General features: G+C 37.6%; 1 non-coding gene across 1 annotated transcript; it reads left to right on the top strand.

Moving 5' to 3' along the window:
- Positions 1–18,425: 18,425 nt before the first annotated feature.
- LOC112746581 (small nucleolar RNA R71) lies at positions 18,426–18,533 on the top strand. The gene has a single exon (XR_003174458.1). It is a non-coding gene; the product is annotated as a small nucleolar RNA R71 (small nucleolar RNA).
- Positions 18,534–18,941: the final 408 nt, after the last annotated feature.

The raw sequence follows: 18,941 nt of genomic DNA, 5'->3' as shown, positions 1-18,941 counted from the left end.
GTAACTAAGTGCAGATAGTGCAGAAATCTACTTCCGGAGCCCACTTGGTGTGTGCTTGGGCTGAGCATTGAAGCTTTCACGTGCATAGGCTGTTCTTGGAGTTAAACGCCAGCTTGGGTGCCAGTTTGGGCGTTTAACTCCAGTTTTGGTGCCAGTTCTGGCGTTTTACGCCAGAAAGTTTTTTGCTGGCTTTTAGCGCCAGTTTGGGCAATCAAATCTCGGGCAAAGTATAGACTATTATATATTGCTGGAAAGTCCAAGATGTCTACTTTGCAACGCAACTGAGAGCGCGCCAATTGGGCTTCTGTAGCTCCAGAAAATTTACTTTGAGTATAGGAGGGTCAGAATCCAACAGCATCTGTAGTCCTTTCTCAGCCTCTGAATAAGATTTTTGCTCAGGTCCCTTAATTTCAGCCAGAAAATACCTGAAATCATAGAAAAACACACAAACTCATAGTAAAGTCCAGAAATGTGATTTTTGCATAAAAACTAACAAAAATATAATAAAAAGTAACTAAAACATACTAAAGACTATGTAAAAACAATGCCAAAAAAGGTATAAATTATCCGCTCATCACAACACCAAACTTAAATTATTGCTTGTCCCCAAGCAACTAAAAACAAAATAGGATAAAAAGAAGAGAATATACAATAAGTTTCAAAAATATCGATGAAGATTAGTTTTAATTAGATGAGCGGGACTAGTAACTTTTTGCTTCTAAACAGTTTTGGCATTTCACTTTATCCTTTGAAGTTCAGAATGATTGGCATCCATAGGAACTCAAAATTTAGATATTGTTATTGATTCTCCTAGTTCAGTATGTTGATTCTTGAACACAGCTACTTTATAAGTCTTGGCCGTGATCCTAAGCATTTTGTTTTCCAGTATTACCACTGGATACATAAATGCCGCAGACACATAACTGGGTGAACCTTTTCAGATTGTGACTCAGCTTTGCTAGAGTCCCCAGTTAGAGGTGCCCAGAGTTCTTAAGCACACTCTTTTTGCTTTGGATCACGACTTTAACCGCTCAGTCTCAAGTTTTTCACTTGACACCTTCACGCCACAAGCACATGGTTAGGGACAGCTTGATTTAGCCGGTTAGGCCAGGATTTTATTCCTTTGGGCCCTCCTATCCATTAATGCTCAAAGCCTTGGATCCTTTTTACCCTTGCCTTTTAGTTTAAAGGGTTATTGGCTTTTTCTGCTTGCTTTTTCTTTTTCTTTCTTTTTTCTTTTATTTTTTGCCATTTTTTTCGCAAGCTTTTGCTTTTTCACTGCTTTTTCTTGCTTCAAGAATCAACTTTATGATTTTTCAGATTATCAATAACATTTATCTTTTTCATTATTCTTTCAAGAGCCAACAATTTTAACACTCATAAACTTCACTATCAAAAATATGCACTGTTCAAGCAATCATTCAGAAAACCAAAAGTATTGCCACCACATCAAAATAATTAAGCTAATTTCAAGATGATTTTCGAAACTATGCACTTCTTGTTCTTTTGCAAATAAAAACTTTTTTCATTTAAGAAAGGTGAGGGATTCATGGAATCATTCATAGCTTTAAGACATAGACACTAAACACTAATGATCATGTAATGAAGATACAAACATAGTCAAAATATAAAGCATAAAAACCAAAAATAGAAGAGAACATAAGCAAGGAGATTAAAGAACGGGTCCACCTTAGTGATGGTAGCTTCTTCTTCCTCTTGAAGAACCATTGGAGTTTCAGCTCCTTTATGTCTCTTCCTTTTCCACACCAAACTTAAAAGCTTTGCTCGTCCTCGAGTAAAATAAAATAGAAGGGAGTAGAAGAAGAATGATGCAATTAATTTTGAAAACTTATTGCTATATGCAAGAAAAATTAAAAAGAGTTGAAAATTTTTTTGAAAAGATATGTATGTTTTGAAAACGTTTTGGAAGGAATTGAAAAGAATTGAAAAAGAATTAAAAAGAATTGGAAAGATTATTAATTTTTGAAAATAGAAATTGAAAGATGAACGTTTAAAATATGTTTGATGCAAAAAATTATGAATTAAAACATGAAAAATTGAAAAAAATTGAATTGGAAACAAAATTACCTCCCTTGTGTCATCCTGACGTTAAACGCCCAGAATGCTACCTTTTCTGGCATTTAACGCCCACTTGACTGCCTTTTTGGATGTTTAACACCCAACCAGGGTAACCAGGTACCCTGGCTGGTGTTAAACGCCAGGAATCCTTCTTTACTGGGCGTTTTTCTGAACGCCCAGAATGCTGCCATTTTTGGCGTTAAATGCCCAGAATGCTATCCTTAATGGCGTTTAAACGCCAGTAAGCCTGTCCTCCAGGGTGTGCTATTTTTGATGTTGTTTTTTATTCCGTTTTAATTCTGCAGCTGTTTTTATGACTCCACATAATCATCAACCTAAAGAAAACATAAAATAACAATAAAAAACAAATAAATATAATTAAATAACATTGGGTTGCCTCCCAATGAGCACTTCTTTAATGTCAATAGCTTGACAGTGAGCTCTTAGAGAGCTTCACAGAGACTCAGAGCTTAATGGTGGCCTCCCAACACCAAACTTAGAAGTTGAGTGTGGGGGCACTGTTTGACTCTGTATTGAGAGAAGCTTTTCATGCTTCCTCTCCATGGTTACAGAAGAAGATCCTTGAGCCTTAAACACAAGGTAGTCCTCATTCAATTGAAGGACTAACTCTATTCTGTCCACATCAATCACAGCTTTTGCTGTGGCTAGGAAGGGTCTTCCAAGGATAATGGATTCATCCTCATCATTCCCAGTGTCTAGGATTATGAAATCAGCAAGGATGTATAGGCCTTCAACCTTTACTAAGACATCCTCTACAAGTCCATAAGCATGTTTCCTTGATTTGTCTGCCATCTCTAGTGAGATTCTTGCAGCTTGTACCTCAAAGACCCCTAGTTTCTCCATTACAGAGAGTGGCATAAGGTTTATACCTGACCCTAGGTCACACAGAGCCATCTCAAAGGTCATGGTGCCTATGGTACAAGGTATAAAGAACATTTCGGGATCTAGTTTCTTCAGAGGTAATTTCAGTTGAACCAAAGCATTCAGTTCATTGATGAGCAATGGAGGTTCATTCTCCCAAGTCTCATTACCAAATAACTTGGCATTCAGCTTTATGATTGCTCCTAGATACTGAGTAACTTGCTCTTCAACAATATCTTCATCCTCTTCAGAGGAAGAATAATCATTAGAGCTCATGAATGGCAACAGTAAGTTCAGTGGAATCTCTAAGGTCTCTGTATGAGCCTCAGACTCCTTTGGTTCCTCATTAGAGAACTCCTTAGTGGTCAGTGGACGTCCATTGAGGTCTTCCTCAGTGGAAATCACTGCCTCCTCCTCCTCTATAGGTTCGGCCATTTTAGGTATATTGATGGCCTTGCACTCTCTCTTTGGATACTCTTCTATATTGCTTGGGAGAGTACTAGGAGGGATTTCAGTAATTCTTTTACTCAGCTGACCCAGTTGTTCCTCCAAATTTCTAATGGAGGACCTTGTTTCAGTCATGAAACTGTGAGTGGTCTTAGTTAGATCAGAGATTATGGTTGCTAAGTCAGAGAGGCTCTGCCTAGAATTCTCTGTCTGTTACTGAGATGATGATGGAAAAGGTTTGCTATTGCCAAACCGAATTCTCCCACCATTATTATTATTGAAGCCTTGATTAGGCTTCTGCTGATCCTTCCATGAGAAATTTGGATGATTTCTCCATGAAGGATTATAGGTGTTTCCATAGGATTCTCCCATGTAATTCACCTCTTCCATTGCAGGATTCTCAGGGTCATAAGCTTCTCCTTCAGAGGAGGCTTCTTTAGTACTGCCAGATGCAGCTTGCAATCCAATCAGATTTTGAGAAATCATATTGACTTGCTGAGTCAATATTTTGTTCTGAGCCAATATGGCATTCAGAGTATCAATATCAAGAACTCCTTTCTTCTGAGTCATCCTATTATTCACAGAATTTTTTTCAGAAGTGTACATGAACTGGTTATTTGCAACCATTTCAATGAGTTCCTGGGCTTCTGCAGGCATTTTCTTCAGATGAAGGGATCCACCAACAGAGTGGTCCAATGACATCTTGGACAATTCAGACAAACTATCATAGAATATACATAAGATGCTCCATTCTGAAAGCATGTCAGAAGGACACCTTCTGATCAATTGCTTGTATCTTTTCCAAGCTTCATAGAGGGATTCACTTTCCTTCTGTCTGAAGGTTTGGACTTCCACTCTAAGCTTACTTATCTTTTGAGGTGGAAAGAATTTGGCCAAGAAAGCATTGACCAACTTTTCCCAAGAGTTTATGCTTTCTTTAGGTTGTGAGTCCAACCATATCCTAGCTCTGTCTCTTACAGCAAAGGGGAAAAGATTAAGTCTGTAGACCTCGGGATCAACCCCATTGGTCTTAACAGTGTCACAGGCAAGAATTCAGCCAAGAACTGATGAGGATCTTTCAATGAAAGTCCATGAAACTTGTAATTCTGGTGCATTAGAGAAACTAATTGAGGCTTAAGCTCAAAGTTGTTTGCTTCAATTGCAGGAATTGAGATGCTTCTTCCATAGAAGTCGGAAGTTGGTGCAGTAAAGTCACCAAGCATCTTCCTTGCATCTCCACCATTGTTATTGGGTTCGGCTGCCATGTTTACTTCTTTTTCGAAAATTTCTGTAAGGTCCTCTCCAGAGTGTTGTGCTTTAACTTCTTTTAGCTTCCTCTTCAGAGTCCTTTCAGGTTCAGGATTAGCTTCAACAAGGATGTCTTTATCCCTGTTCCTGCTCATATGAAAAAGAAGAGAACAAAAAAGAAGAGAAATCCTCTATGTCACAGTATAGAGATTCCTTTATGTGAGTAGAAGAATAGAAGAATGAGGTAGAGAGAGAGTAAGAAGAATTCAAACATAGGGGGATGGAGAGGTTTCGAATTATGAGTAGAAGAAAAGTGTTAGTAAATAAATAAATAAAATAGAAAGAGATGAGAGAGAGAGAGAGTATTCGAATTCTAAAAGGAGGGAGAAGAAAAATATTTTTATTTTTATTTAATTAATTAAGTTAGAATTCGAATTTATTAAAAGAAATAAAATTAAATTAAAATTTAAAACAATTGGTTAATTAAAAAGAATTTTGAAAAAGTTGTTAGTTGTTTTCGAAAATTAGAGAGAGAGAAGTAGTTAGGTGGTTTTGAAAAAGATAAGAAATAGTAAACTTTTTAAAATTAAAACAAAAAAGTCAAGTAGTTAATTGAAAAAGATTTGAAAATAAATTTTGAAAAGATAAGAAGTTAGAAAAAGATTTTGAAATTAAATTGTGAAAAAGATATGATTGAAATTTATGTTGAAACAGATTTGAAAAAGAAATTAAAAAAATTTGATTTTTAAAATTAAAGTTGATGACTTGACTAACAAGAAACTAAAAGATATGATTCTAGAATTTAAAGATTGAACTTTTCTTAGCAGGAAAGTAACAAACTTGAAAATTTTGAATCAAAACATTAAATAATAGCAAGATTTCAAAAATTATGCAATAAAATTAAGAAAAAGATTTTAAAAATTTGTTTAAAGATTTTTGAAAACATTAAAGGAAAATGAAAAAGATTTTGAAAAATTTTAAGAAAGAATTCGAAAATATTAAAAGAAAAATAAAAAAGATTTGATTTTGAAAAAGATTTGAAAAGATAGAATTTTTAAATTGAAATTTTGACTTGACTAATAAGAAACAACTAAATTTTAAAATTTTTTTGAACAAGTCAACTCACAATTTCGAAATTTATGATTAAAATAAGGAAAGATATTATTTTTTATTTTTTTGAATTAATGAAGAAAGAGAAAAACAACAAAATGACACAAGACACAAGAATTAAAGATCAAAACAAATAATTCATGCAAGAACATTTTGAATGTCAAGATGAATACCAAGAACACTTTGAAGATCATAATGAACATCAAGAATATATTTTTGAAAATTTTTAAGAAAAGAAACACATGCAAGACACCAAACTTAGAAATTTTTAATGTTTAGACACTATGAATTCAAAAATGCACAAGAAAAACAAGAAAAGACACAAAACAAGAAAATTTAAAGATCAAACAAGGAAAATCATCAAGAACAACTTGAAGATCAAGAAAGAACGCAATGCATATATTTTCGAAAATTAAAGAAAAATTAAAACATGCAATTGACACAAAACTTAAAATTTGACACTAGATTCAAACAAGAAAAAAAAATTTGTATTTTTCGAAAATTATGTTTGGAAAAAGAAAATAAAGAAATTCAAAATTTTTAATAAGAATTCCAAGATTCATGCCATGTTAGTCTAAAGCTCCATTCCAAAAGATCAGACATGGCCAAATGGCCAGCCAAGCTTTAGCATAGAATTATAAATGAGAATCCAAAGGCTGATGCAATGTTATTCTAAAGCTTCGGTCCAAAAGAATTAGACATGGCCAAATGGCCAGCCAAGCTTTAGCATAACAAATACGTACAACAATCCGATAAATATGATAAGTTAAAGCTTCGGTCCAAAAGATTAGACATGGCTTAATAGCCAGCCAAGCTTTAACATATCATCATGAAGCTCGAAAGTGGAATTCATTCTTAAAAATATTGAATCAAATTTTCGAAAACTCTTTTATTTATTGAATGATTTTTCGAAAATAAAAATAAAAAGCTTAAACATGAAATAAAATTACCCAATCTAAGCAACAAGATGAACCGTCAGTTGTCCAAACTCGAACAATCCTCGGCAACGGCGCCAAAAACTTGGTGCACGAAATTGTGATCACACTTTTCACAACTCCGCACAACTAACCAACAAGTGCACTGGGTCGTCCAAGTAATACCTTACGTGAGTAAGGGTCGATCCCACGGAGATTGTTGGCTTGAAGCAAGCTATGGTCATCTGTAAATCTTAGTCAAACGGATTCAAATGGTTATGAGGTTTTGATAATTAAAAGATAAATAAAACATAAAATAAAATAAAATACTTACGTAATTCATTGGTGGGAATTTCAGATAAGCGTTTGGAGATGCTTTGTTGCTTCTAGAACTCTGCTTTCCTATTATCTTCTTTCAATCATGTGTGCTCCTTTTCATGGCAAGCTGTATGATCCTATCGGAATAAAAATACCAGGTACGATCTCTGCACGGCTAATCAACTGTCGGATTTCTCGTCTCGGATGAAAAATACCAGGTATAGCTACCGCACGGCTAATCATCTGTCGGTTCTCACTAGCGTCGGAATAGGATCTCTCTATCCTTTTGCACACTGTCACTGCGCCCAACATTCGCAAGTTTGAAGCTCGTCACAGTCATCCCTTCCCAGATCCTACTCGGAATACCACAGACAAAGTTTAGACTTTCCGGATCTTAGGAATGCTGCCAATTGTTCTAGCCTATACCACGAAGGTTCTAATCACAGATTCGGATGCTCTGTTGTCAGTTGAGACAATGCTAACCATGAATCAGAGACCCAAGAGAATATACTCTGGCTGCCATCCAATGACTATGTTGAACATCATGTAGACCGCTTGTGGTTGTCAGGCACGCGGATCTTGGCTAAGCGAGTAACGAAGATAGTGGGTGATTGTCACGGGTCACCCCTTCATTCTGACTTAACTGAATTAAGTACAAGAGTATATCTTGGAGAAGAAGTAGGCATGAATTGAAAGAAAAACAATAGTACTTGCATTAATTCATGAAGAATAGCAGAGCTCCATGATGGGTTGGAAACGGAATTCCAACACCTAAAACTCACCGGCAAGTATACCGGGTCGCATCAAGTAGTAATAACTCACTTAGAGTGAGGCCAATCCCACATGGATTGATGGATCAAGCAACTTTAGTGGGTGATTAGTTTAGTCAAGCTAACATTGAAGTGAAATTGGATGAAATGTAGCCAGCAGAATGTAAATTGCAAGAATCTTAAAGATGCAGAAAGTAAAATTACAAGTAACTTAAAGAACAAGAAAGTAAAATAGCTGAAACTTAAATTGCAAGAAAAGTAAATGACTAAAACTTAAAGTGCAAGAAACTTAAATTTGCTGAATCTAAATTGCTGGGAAATGTAAATTGCTTGAAGAGTAAAAGGGAATTGGGTAATAGGATTAAGAATTCAACAGGAAAATGTAAATTGAAGCAAATTAAGAAGCTGTAGATGAAGGAATTCAATCCAGTAGCAAAACAGAAAGGAAAATTTCTTAAAGAAAGAAACAGCAAGGAAACTTAACTCAATTATAAAATCCTAAAGAGAAATTTAAGATCGAAGAAGAGAAATGAGATTAGAAAGCAGATCTAGATCTCAATTGCTCTCTTGATCAAGCAGGAAAGTAATTGCAAAAGAAAACAAAATGGAAGACAGTAAATGAAACTTAAATCCAATTCTCCAATTCCCAAAACAGACCAGTAAATCTTGCAGAAAAAGAAGATGAAAACAGAAGATTACACTCAAATCTAATTCTTAGAACAATTGAGAAGAGAGGTAAAAGATGATTCTCAAACTTAAAATCAATAAGGCTCTTCAATCTCAATTCTAATTCCAAGAACAAATGTTGCAGATGAAAGCAAAAATGCAGGAAGAAGAACTAAGAGCCAAATTCAATTCTCAAATTCAAAAAGGAAAAATTAAAAGAGAGAGCTCTCTACTACTACTCTCTATTGGAGCCCACCTCCCAAAGAAATGAAGCAGATGCCTTTTTATAGGCTTTTCACAAAATGAAAATGAAAATGAAAAATGAAATTCTAAACAAATTACAATTAAAAATAAATTCCTAAGCTAACTTGTTCTTGTGCCTTGAAGTGATGTCTATGGGCTTTTAAATTTTGGTGAAGGATTGAATTAATTTGATTTTTGGACCATGGGTCACACTCCCAGGGCAAAGCTCTCCCCAAGAGCTCAAAGCTCTCTGTAAGAGCTCTATTAGAAGCACCTCTTTGTTTTGGAGAGAAACTCCAAGTTCGAACAATGATGGAAGCATTTTGTGAGCCCTTTTTCCTTACATTTTCATGAGGAGACCCACGATAAAGCTCTCAAGAAGAGAGCTACTTTCTTGCTTCCCTTGGTCTCCCTCTTCGAATCCTGGTGAAGCCACTTTGATTCATTTTTGCTTGTTTTTAGTTCTTAAAGATGCCTTTCAATCGTGCCTCAATTTCATGCCAAATATAGATTACCATATATCGTTGAAAATCTCTGAATGTCAGCTTTCCAATGTAACTAGAAGCACATCAATTGGACATCTGTAGCTCAAGTTATGGCCCTTTGAAGGAGGCATGGTCATGCTGTGAGCGGCCAAGTTTAACTTAGTGAAAATTTTTGCCTCCAAGCTCATTTTCCTTGAGGCAAGCCCGAAAAAGCTCTTGGTAAGAGCTTTGGGCAAGAGCTTTGCTTTGAGTTTTGCCTTGCCTTTTGAAACAAAGCTCTTGGCAAGAGCTTTGTGCCTTTGCTCCTTGTTGTGAGACACGCTTTTCTTCCCTTGGTTTGGTCATGGGACGCGCTTTTAAAAGCATGGCCTAAGGCTCCAAAATGTGCTCCAACTTCAAAGTGTGCCCCAAAGCTATTTTTTTTTCTTATTTTGTGCTTCTTTGCTTATTCTTCTCCTTATTTCCTACAAGATTTATAAAATTAAAAGATCAAGGAAATATACCTTTTAAGCACAAAAGAATATGATATTTAAGCACAAATCATCAATTTCTTATATGAAAAAGCATAGAAAAATATGACATGGTGACATGTCATCACAACACCAAACTTAAACCTTGCTTGTCCCCAAGCAAGAAAAGAATCATGCAATAAAGATTGACAATCCAAGGTAAGAAGAATAGCAACTCAATGTTCATGGTTAGCTAGTTTTCTAAGCATGCTACAATCACAAAAGAGATGTAAATGATCGATGCTTCTATCTAGCTCAATTTATGAAATCTTTTCCTTATTTTTCTTCCTTGAAACAAGCTTTTGATTTTCTTATTAGCTTCTCCTTTTGGGTGCTTTGTCCCATGAGTTAATAACAAAGCTACGATTCTAAATGCTTTGTTTTCAAGTATTACCACTTGATACATAAGCACCACAAGCATTTGAATTAGAGGACTTCATTAAGCTCATTTTTCTTTTCTTTTCTTGACTCTCTAATCATTGATGCTCATAACCTTGAGCTTTGAGGGAGTGCTTTTGCACTTGAGCCTAGCCTTGACTTCTAAGTGTTTTGTTTTCAAGCATTTGGCTTGATACATAAACACCACAAGTACTTAACAAATAAATTACCATTGGTACTCATAGCCTTCAGCTTTCTCATTCTTTCCCTTTTTCTTTTCTTGCTTTAATTTGTATTTGCTTCTTCAAGGTTTTCATGATTTTCAAAAGATTTCACAAAATGTACTAGATGAAAACTTCAATTAAATAAAATCTAATGCAATTGAGCAATAATTAACCATACTAGCTTTCCAATACTTGTATGCACATGCTAAACTCTTCTTTAATTCCTTGTTTGTTTATGATCATGATACTTTACTGCTTTTGAATTCACAAAACTCAAGTTGATAGTCATAATGGCATGGCAATATGTTACAAATTAAGATGTAGGCTATGCTTATCCATACCACACATGTAAACAGGGAAGATAAAGACAATCATGCAATTTAAGTGCTGGAAACAAATGAGAGGGAAAAGGAACTTTACAACCTTGCAATTCTTCTTCTCTATTGTTGTCCTTTTCCTTCTATTCTTCCTTCTTCCCATACCAATACTCAGAATGCTTGCTCATCCTCAAGCAACAATTATAACAATGGCTATGGGGCTAAGATGGATCATGAATGTCTTACATAATGAAATATTAGTAGCACATGTGTTTTAAGCAAGCAAAATTAAAGATAACAATCAAGGCACAGAGAAACAGAAACATTGTGATTGCAAGCATAAGAAGGTGTGCACAATACTTTGCATAAAGAATAAGTGGCACACCAAACTTAGTGTGACACTTTCACTTGGAATTGATGCAAGTATCTAGTAAGGATTGGAACCAAATTTTGTTGCATAGCAACACCAAACTTAGAATGCAATCACATGTCAATTTATTTGAATAAAAACTAAGTAAATGATATTGTTATATGTTAAATACAATCACCAAGCCAAGAATCTGTCATGAATAAAGCTCTCTTAGTAATGTATTAACAAACACAGTAAATAAAAGAAAGCATTTAAAACAAGGAAATGACTAAAAATAAAGAGAAAACTAAAATTGTCTAACTAAAAGAAAGATAACAGTGCAAAGAACATTATGATTATGCAAACAAGTGGTGTTGCTGAATGAATTGCATAGAAAAATAAGTAGCACACCAAACTTAGAATCTTAGTGTGACACTTCCATGTAGAATTGATGCAATCATTCAAAGGGATTGAAAACAAATTGTTGCAGGGCAACACCAAACTTAGAATGTAACCATATGCCAATTTATTGAATTTAAACAAAGCAAAGAAAGAAAATAAAGCAGAGAAGAGAAATTATACCTACGGTTGACATGTTGTTCACTTTCTTCCTCTTCTTCCAGTTTGTTAAGAGGAATGACCTCAAGGGAGGAGAAGATTCAGCTATTGCCCCCTGTCTTGGTCTCCCCTCAGCAAGCTTTCTTTTGTTAATGACTTGATTGAGCTTGCTTGCTGGATCAAGGGGAGGATTGCTTGTAGTTGACCTTCTCTTCTTCATGAATATTGTCCTTTGTAGCTTGGTCACATTCTTCTTCTCGATGCTTTTGTTAATTGCCTTCACTTCCTTGAGTCCAAGTCTTGGTGGTTGTGTGATTGTTGGAGTGATTTCTTCATCAAGATCTTTGTGCATTGGTGGTTCCATGAGCTTTTCCTCTTTGCACTTCTCTACTTCAGTTGAGTGTGAATTCTCTTGAGTATCTTCCTCTATTTCTTCTTCATCATTTTCCATTAATTCCTTTGGGAGAGAAGTTTCAGGTTCCTCTATGGTGCACGAAATTGTGATCATCAACAATGGCGCTAAAGACTTGGTGCTCTCAAACGTGAATCACACTTTGTCACAATTCCGCACAACTAACCTGCAAGTGCACTGGGTCGTCCAAGTAATAAACCTTACGTGAGTAAGGGTCGATCCCACGGAGATTGTCGGCTTGAAGCAAGCTATGGTCACCTTGTAAATCTCAGTCAGGCGGATTCAAATGGTTATGGAGTTTAAGGTGATGAAAATAAACATAAAATAAAGATAGAGATACTTATGTAATTCATTGGTGGATTTCAGATAAGTGTATGAAGATGCTTTGTTCCCCTTGAACCTCTGCTTTCCTATTGCCTTCTTCCAATCATTCATACTCCTTTCCATGGCAAGCTTTATGTTGGGCATCACCGTTGTCAATGGCTACATCCCGTCCTCTCAGTGAAAATGGTCCTGATGCTCTGTCACAACATCGGCTAATCAGCTGTCGGTTCTCGATCATGTCGGAATAGGATCCATTAATCCTTTTGTGTCTGTCACACGCCCCACAATTGCGAGTTTGAAGCTCGTCACGGTCATCCCTTCCCAGATCCTACTCGGAATACCATAGACAACGTTTAGACTTTCCGGATCTTAGGAATGGCCGCCAATAATTCTAGCCGATACCACGAAGGTTCTAATCTTAGATCAGAAACCCAAGAGATACACACTCAATCGAAGGTAGAACGGAGGTGGTTGTCAGGCACACGTTCATAGGTGAGAATGATGATGAGTGTCATGGATCATCACATTCATCAAGTTGAAGAACAAGTGATATCTTAGAGAAGAAGTAGGCATGAGTTGAATAGAAAAACAGTAGTAATTGCATTAATTCATGAGCAACAGTAGAGCTCCACACCTTAATCTATGGTGTGTAGAAACTCCACCGTTGAAAATACATAAGAACAAGGTCTAGGCATGGCCGTGAGGCCAGCCCCCAACGTGGTCTAAGAGAGCATAAGACTACTCAAAGATGAAAATACAATACCAAAGGGTCCTATTTATAGAAACCTAGTAGCCTAGGGTTTACAGAAATCAGTAATTAATGCAGAAATCTTCTTTCGGGCCCACTTGGTGTGTGCTTGGGCTGAGCATTGAAGCTTCCATGTGTAGAGACTTTTCTTGGAGTTAAACGCCAGCTTTTGTACCATTTTGGGCGTTTAACTCCAGCTTTTGGGCCAGTTTTGGAGTTAAACACCAGAATTCTTGAGCTGACTTGGAACGCCTGTTTGGGCCATCAAATCTCGGGCAAAGTATAAACTATTATATATTGCTGGAAAGCCCAGGATGTCTACTTTCCAACGCAATTAAGAGCGCACCAATTGGGCTTCTGCAGCTCCCGAAAATCCACTTTGAGTGCAGGGAGGTCAGAATCCAACAGCATCTGCAGTCCTTTTTCAGCCTCTGAATCAGATTTTTGCTCAGGTCCCTCAATTTCAGCCAGAAAATACCTAAAATCACAGAAAAATACAAAAACTCATAGTAAAGTCCAGAAGAGTGATTTTTATTTAAAAACTAATAAAAACATAATAAAAACTAATTAAAATATACTAAAAACATACTAAAAACAATGTCAAAAAGCGTATAAATTATCCGCTCATCACAACACCAAACTTAAATTGTTGCTTGTCCCCAAGCAACTAAAAATCAAATAGGATAAAAAGAAGAGAATATACAATGAATTCCAAAAACATCTATGAAGATCAGTATTAATTAGATGAGCAGGGCTTTTAGCTTTTTGCTTTTGAACAATTTTGGCATCTCACTTTATCCCTTGAAGTTTAGAATGATTGGCATCTATAGGAACTCAAAATCTAGATAGTGTTACTGACTCTCCTAGTTAAGTATGTTGATTCTTGAACACAGCTACTTTATGAGTCTTGGCCGTGGCCCTAAGCACTTTGTTTTCCAGTATTACCACCGGATACATAAATGCCACAGACACATAACTGGGTGAACCTTTTCAGATTGTGACTCAGTTTTGCTAGAGTCCCCAATTAGAGGTGTCCAGGGTTCTTAAGCACACTCTTCTTTTTGCTTTGGACCTCGACTTTAACTGCTCAGTCTCAAGTTTTCACTTGACACCTTCACGCCACAAGCACATGGTTAGGGACAACTTGGTTTAGCCGCTTAGGCCGAGATTTTATTCCTGTGGGCCCTCCTATCCACTGATGCTCAAAGCCTTGGATCCTTTTTATCACCCTTGCCTTTTGGTTTAAAGGGGTATTGGCTTCTTCTGCTTGCTTCTTTTCTTTTTCTTTTTTTTGCAAGCTTTTCACTGCTTTTTCTTGCTTCAAGAATCAATTTTATGATTTTTTAGATCATCAGATAACATTTCTCCTTTTCCTTTCATTCTTTCAAGAGCCAACAATTTTAATATTCATAAACAATCAAATTCAAAAATATGCACTGTTCAAGCATTCATTCAGAAAAACAATAGCATTGCCACCACATCAAAATAATTAAACTGTTTTAAAATTCAAAATTCATGTACTTCTTTTTCTTTTTCAATTAAAAACATTTTTCATTTAAGAAAGGTGATGGATTCATTTTCATGGCTTTAAGGCATAGACACTTAGACACTAATGATCATGTAATAAAGACACAAACATAGATAAACATAAGCATAAAAATTCGAAAAACAGGAAAATAAAGAACAAGGAAGTTAAAGAACGGGTCCACCTTAGTAATGGTGGCTTGTTCTTCCTCTTGAAGATCTTATGGAGTGCTTGAGCTCCTCAATGTCTCTTCCTTGCCTTTGTTGCTCCTCTCTCATGGTTCTTTGATCTTCTCTAATTTCATGGAGGAGGATGGAATGATCTTGGTGCTCCACCCTTAGTTGTCCCATGTTGGAACTTAATTCTCCTAGGGAGGTGTTGATTTGCTCCCAATAGTTTTGTGGAGGAAAATGCAACCCTTGAGGCATCTCAGGGATTTCATGATGAGGAATTTCCTCATGTTCTTGTCCATGAGTGGGATCTCTTGTTTGCTCCATCCTTTTCTTAGTGATGGGCTTGTCCTCATCAATGAGGATGTCTCCCTCTATGTCAATTCCAACCGAATTGCAGAGGTGATAAATGAGATGAGGGAAGGCTAACCTTGCCATAGTGGAGGACTTATCCGCCACCTTGTAGAGTTCTTGGGATATAACCTCATGAACTTTCACTTCTTCTCCAATCATGATGCTATGTATCATGATAGCCCGGTCTATAGTAGCTTCGGACCGGTTGCTAGTGGGAATGATTGAGCGTTGGATGAACTCCAACCATCCCCTAGCCACGGGCTTGAGGTCATGCCTTCTTAGTTGAACCAGCTTCCCTCTTGAATCTCTCTTCCATTGAGCACCCTCTTCACAGATGTCCATGAGGACTTGGTCCAACCTTTGATCAAAGTTAACCCTTCTAGTGTATGGGTGTGCATCTCCTTGCATCATGGGCAAGTTGAATGCCAACCTCACATTTTCTGGACTAAAATCTAAGTATTTCCCTCGGACCATTGTAAGCCAATTCTTAGGGTCCGGGTTCACACTTTGATCATGGTTCTTGGTGATCCATGCATTGGCATAGAATTCTTAAACCATTAAGATTCCGACTTGTTGAATGGGGTTGGGGAGAACTTCCCAACCTCTTCTTCGGATCTCATGTCGGATCTCCGGATACTCATTCTTTTTGAGTTTGAAAAGGACCTCGGGGATCACCTTCTTCTTGGTCACAACTTCATAGAAGTGGTCTTGATGCACCCTTGAGAGGAATCTCTCCATCTTCCATGACTCGGAGGTGGAAGTTTTTGCCTTCCCTTTCCTCTTTCTAGAGGTTTCTCCGGCCTTTGGTGCCATAAATGGTTATGGAAAAACAAAAAGCTTTAGCTTTTATCACACCAAACTTAGAAGGTTGCTCGTCCTCGAGCAAAAGAAGAAAGAAGAGAATAGAAGAAGAAGAAATAGACGAGATGGAGTGGCCTTTGTGTTTCGGCAAAGGGGGAGAAGTGGTGTTTAGGTTGTGTGAAAATGAAGGAGTGAAGATGGGTTTATATAGGGGTGAGAGGGGTGTGTATGGTTCGGCTATAGAGGGTGGGTTTGGGAGGGAAAGTGGTTTGAATTTGGATGGTGAGGTAGGTGTGGTTTTATAAAGGATGGATGTGAGCGGTAAAGAGAATGGTGGGATTTGATAGGTGAGGGGTTTTTGGGGAAGAGGTATTGAGGTGATTGGTGAATGGGTGAAGAAGAGAGAGAGTGGTGGGGTAGGTGGGGATCCTGTGGGGTCCACAGATCCTAAGGTGTCAAGGATTTCTCATCCCTAGACCAAGTGGCGTGCAAAACACCTCTTTCTGCCAATCCTGGCATTAAACGCCAGGCTGCTGCCCATTTCTGGCGTTTAACACCAGCTTCTTGCCCATTCCTGGTATTAAACGCCAGTCTGGTGCCCTTTTCTGGCATTAAACACCCAGAATGGTGCCAGACTGGGTGTTTAACGCCCATTCTGCTACCCTTACTGGCGTTTAAACGCCAGTAGGTTTCTCCTCCAGCGTGTTCTGTTTTTCATTCTATTTTTCACTTTGTTTTTGCTTTTTCAATTGTTTTTGTGACTTCACATGATCATCAACCTACAGAAAATATAAAATAACAATAGAAAATAGAAATTCAACATAGATAAGTAAAAATTGAGTTGCCTCCTAACAAGCGCTTCTTTAATGTCAGTAGCTTGACAGTGGCTCTCATGGAGCCTCACAGATGTTCAGAGCAATGTTGGAACCTCCCAACACCAAACTTAGAGTTTGAATGTGGGGGTTCAACACCAAACTTAAAGTTTGGTTGTGGCCTCCCAACACCAAACTTAGAGTTTGACTGTGGGGGCTCTGTTTGACTCTGTATTGAGAGAAGCTCTTCGTGCTTCCTCTCCATGGTGACAGAGGGATATCCTTGAGCTTTAAACACAAGGGAGTCTCCATTCACTTGAATGATCAATTCTCCTCTGTCAACATCAATCACAGCTTTTGCTGTGGCTAGGAAGGGTCTGCCAAGGATGATAGATTCATCCATACACTTCCCAGTCTCTAGGATTATGAAGTCAGCAGGGATGTAGTGGCCTTCAACCTTTACCAGGACATCCTCTACAAGTCCATAAGCCTGTTTCTTTGAATTGTCTGCCATCTCCAGTGAGATTCCTGCAGCTTGTACCTCAATGATCCCTAGCTTCTTCATTACAGAGAGAGGCATGAGGTTTATGCTTGACCCTAGGTCACACAGAGCTTTCTCAAAGGTCATGGTGCCTATGGTACAAGGGATTGAGAACTTTCCAGGGTCCTATCTCTTTTGAGGTAATCTCTGCCTAATTAAGTCTTCCAGTTCCTTGATGAGCAATGGAGGTTCATCCTCCCAAGTCTCATTACCAAATAGCTTGGCATTTAGCTTCATGATTGCTCCAAGGTACTTAGCAACTTGCTCTTCAGTAACATCTTCATCCTCTTCAGAGGAAGAATATTCATCAGAGCTCATGAATGGCAGAAGTAGATTTAATGGAATCTCTATGGTCTCAGTATGAGCCTCAGATTCCCATGGTTCCTTATTAGGGAACTCCATAGAGGTCAGTGGGCGTCCATTGAGGTCTTCTTCAGTGGGAATCACTGCCTCTTCCTCCTCTCCATGTTCGGCCATGTGAGATGTGGTTATGGCCTTGCACTCTCTTTTTGGGTTATCTTCTGTATTGCTTGGGAAAGTACTAGGAGGGAGTTCAGTAATTTTCTTACTCAGCTGACCCACTTGTGCCTCCAAATTTCTAATGGAGGACCTTGTTTCAGTCATGAAACTTTGAGTGGTTTTGATTAGATCAGAGACAATGGTTGCTAAGTCAGAGTGGTCTTGCTTAGAATTCTCTGTCTGTTGCTGAGAAGGTGATGGAAAAGGCTTGCTATTGCTAAACCTGTTTCTTCCACCATTATTGTTGTTGAAACCTTGTTGAGGTCTCTGTTGATCCTATGAGAGATTTGGATGATTTCTCCATGAAGGATTATAGGTATTTCCATAGGGTTCTCCCATGTAATTCACCTCTTCCATTGCTGGGTTCTCAAGATCATAAGCTTCTTCTTCAGAGGAAACTTCCTTAGTACTGCCTGTTGCTGCTTGCATTCCAGACAGACTCTGAGAAATAATATTAACTTGTTGGGTCAATATTTTATTCTGAGCCAATATGGCATTCAGAGTATCAATCTCAAGAACTCATTTCTTCTGAGTTGTCCCATTATTCACAGGATTCCTTTCAAAGGTGTACATGAATTGGTTATTTGCACCATTTCAATGAGTTCTTGAGCTTCTGCAGGCGTCTTCTTCAGATGAAGAGATCCTCCAGCAGAGCTATCCAATGACATCTTGGATAGTTCAGACAGACCATCATAGAAGATTCCTATGATGCTCCATTCTGAAAGCATGTCAGAAGGGCACCTTCTGATCAATTGCTTGTATCTCTCACAAGCTTCATAGAGGGATTCACCATCCTTCTGTCTAAAGGTTTTGACTTCCACTCTAAGCTTACTCAATTTTTGAGGTGGAAAGAACTTTGCCAAGAAGGCATTGACTAGCTTTTCTCAAGAGTTCAGGCTTTCTTTAGGTTGTGAATCCAACCATGTCCTAGCTCTGTCTCTTACAGCAAAAGGAAAAAGCATAAGTCTGTAGACTTTAGGGTCAACCCCATTGGTCTTGACAGTGTCACAGATTTGCAAGAATTCAGCTAAGAACTGATGAGGATCTTCCAATGGAAGTCCATGAAACTTGCAATTCTGTTGCATTAGAGAAACTAATTGAGGCTTAAGCTCAAAGTTGTTTGCTCCAATGGCAGGGATTGAGATGCTTCTCCCATAGAAGTCGGGAGTAGGTGAAGTAAAGTCACTAAGCACCTTCCTTGTATTGTTGGCATTGTTGTTGTTTTTGGCTGCCATAGT

Source organism: Arachis hypogaea, chromosome 14 (genome assembly GCF_003086295.3).
Source record: "Arachis hypogaea cultivar Tifrunner chromosome 14, arahy.Tifrunner.gnm2.J5K5, whole genome shotgun sequence".
Taxonomy (NCBI): Eukaryota; Viridiplantae; Streptophyta; class Magnoliopsida; order Fabales; family Fabaceae; genus Arachis; species Arachis hypogaea.
The sequence above is the reverse complement of the archived record's forward strand: the minus strand, read 5'-3'. Positions and strand labels throughout refer to the sequence as shown.